This window comes from Etheostoma cragini, chromosome 22, assembly GCF_013103735.1.
Source record: "Etheostoma cragini isolate CJK2018 chromosome 22, CSU_Ecrag_1.0, whole genome shotgun sequence".
Taxonomy (NCBI): domain Eukaryota; kingdom Metazoa; phylum Chordata; class Actinopteri; order Perciformes; family Percidae; genus Etheostoma; species Etheostoma cragini.
Genome location: NC_048428.1, coordinates 5,311,627 through 5,314,172, shown reverse-complemented (window position 1 = coordinate 5,314,172; position 2,546 = coordinate 5,311,627).

Sequence of the window (2,546 nt, the reverse complement as noted above, 5' to 3'; positions counted from 1 at the left end):
ACTTGCTGTCAGAAGTGGGATTCGAACCCACGCCTCCAGTGGAGACTGCGACCTGAACGCCAACATTTGGTTGGCTTAGCATTCAGAGGAAATATGATAGGCAAGTCGAGAAAAGGTTTTAAAAGACTTGCCACAAACTAGGCCAAGGGCAAATTTACTTGGTTAAAGGTCCTCCAAAGAAGTGTTTTCTCTCATCCAAGAGACTTCTTTTGTTGTTTTTTACACAGAAGGGTTGGACACATTGCCCACTTCTTATCCCTATATGACAATTAAAATTGTAGTGAAAGGGGGCTTTGAAGCTAATAGACCAATCAAAAAGCAATTCTATTGCACTACACTGGCCCATTCAGGATGAGCACTGTATACTCTGACTGCAGCAGCACAAGCTCGAATCTTAGTGAAACCTAATTTGTATGGTGATAAGAAGACTGAATGCAAACTGTGTAACCACCATTTAACTCAAAGCCCATCGCTTCCGGTCAATACGGCCAAATCTCGAGCTCCTTCATGTTACATTAAAGACCAGGTTACTGCTCAACATGCCCCCACCAACGTCTGGTTTTCAGTCTAAATGGACTAGTACAGTATACCTGTGAGCCTACTTTAAATTAATAGTGGAAAGTTTTTAGTTTTTTTTTACATGTACTCCGGCTAAAAAACAGGTTCCACTGAGACTTGAACTCTGATCGCTGGATTCAGAGTGCAGAGTTCATCTATTTCACCATGGATCCTTTAAAAAGCCTGCATGGGTTTGCTAGGCAGTTTCTTTCATAATATCCACATGTATTCTATTGAAGGCACACAACAATCACAACAACAATGAAAAAGTAACAGTTACAGGCCAATTTAAGTCATTTGGTTAGCTAAGCATTCAGAGGAAATGGGAAAAGGCAAGTCAAGAAAAGGTTTTAAAGGACTTGCCACAAACAATGAATCCAGCGGTAAACATGTTTCCTGTGTACAAACACATGGTACTGTTATGGTTTGGGGTTTTTGTTGGGGTATTTGTCCTGTTTGGCCTTCCCTGTGTTTTTGTCCCGGTTTTCCCATTAGTCTGGTGTTGTAGATTCTGTCTTGTGTTTCCATGCTTGTGTATGTTCTGTTTCCTGTTTTATTTTTTAGTCAGCTTCCTGTCTGGTCTTGTCTTGTCTAGCTTCGCTTTGTTTGTCTGATTGTTCAGCCCCACCCTAATGTGTTTCACCTGATGTCTCACCTGTTCCTCATTACCTCATTACCTCTTGTATTTAACCCCAGTGTTTCCTCTGCCTCTTGTTGGATCATTCCAGTTTGTTCAGTCGTGTGTCCTGTCTCTACGTTGCTGAGTTCCCGGTTTTGTTCCTGTTTCCCTGGATGTTTTCCCGTGAGTTTTTCCCCCGTCTTTTACCCCCGGACCTCTGTGGACTTCTTGCTTGTGTTTTTGGACTTTGCTACTTTGTTTTGGATCCCTGTGTTTGTTTGTGGACCTTCTGCTATTAAAGCATTGTGTACCTGCTCCCGCCTGCCTCCGTCTCTCTGCGTTTGGGTCCTCACCGCACACCCCCCACAACAGGTACTTTACTAAAAAGCATTTTACTAGTAAATACTTTTTAAAATTAGAAATGCATTTTTTGTATGAAGGTTGCCTATTAATCTAAATTTACTTTTACTTTTGATACCTAAGTGAAGAAATGTACATACAGTTGTACAACTGAATTAGAGATTTAGACATTTCAATATGGGTCTAAGAAGCTGCTCTGATTGGCTGTCTGCAGTCCAGCTCTGGTTCTGGATCTGGACGCCTGCTTCTCCTCAGAAATATCACTCCTCTACCATCCTCTTTGGAAAGATTTCTTCATCACTAAAATTATTTGTTGGTGGTTGTAGAAACATCAAGAGAGTCAGTTAGGTTTCAACAGAGGTTAGAATTGTTCTGATTATAGAGGAAGACCAGAATGTAACAGAATTTATGTAAATTGAATATACACACAAATATAACTCAAAATTAGAAATACATGGCATCAGCAGGAAAAACATTTCAGGAAGATTGATTTTGAGCATGATTTCACATATCCTTCCTTAGTATTCATATAATCTTATTATCCATACTATTAATTACTATGGTTTTGCAACATTACACTTTGCAAAGTATAATAAAAAATCACCAAAGACCAACTCAGTACTTTTGCTCAGTTGTCTTTATTTTGTTTCAACAAAAGTCTCACTTCAAAACTTCTCCTCTCTTGCTGTACAGAAAACTTCCACAACACATTCTAACACAAGGCTAATTAGCACCAACAAGACTACAAGAAACAAGAGGGCTGTGGAACGGGTAATAAATCAACAAGTGGTAGTCCTCCTAGGAAGTCTTAAGGCTGAATCCCATTACCCATTGGCCCTTGAAACCAAGGGGTAAAGGGTTGGGTTAAATAATACCCCTATGAAATGGGACACCACTTGGTTACATCACCATACAGTATTGATCACAAACTTCCACAACTTGATCACAAACTTGTACTGTATATCTGTTTCAGTAATCACCGTTTTGAATGTCATTGATGGACGTGCCT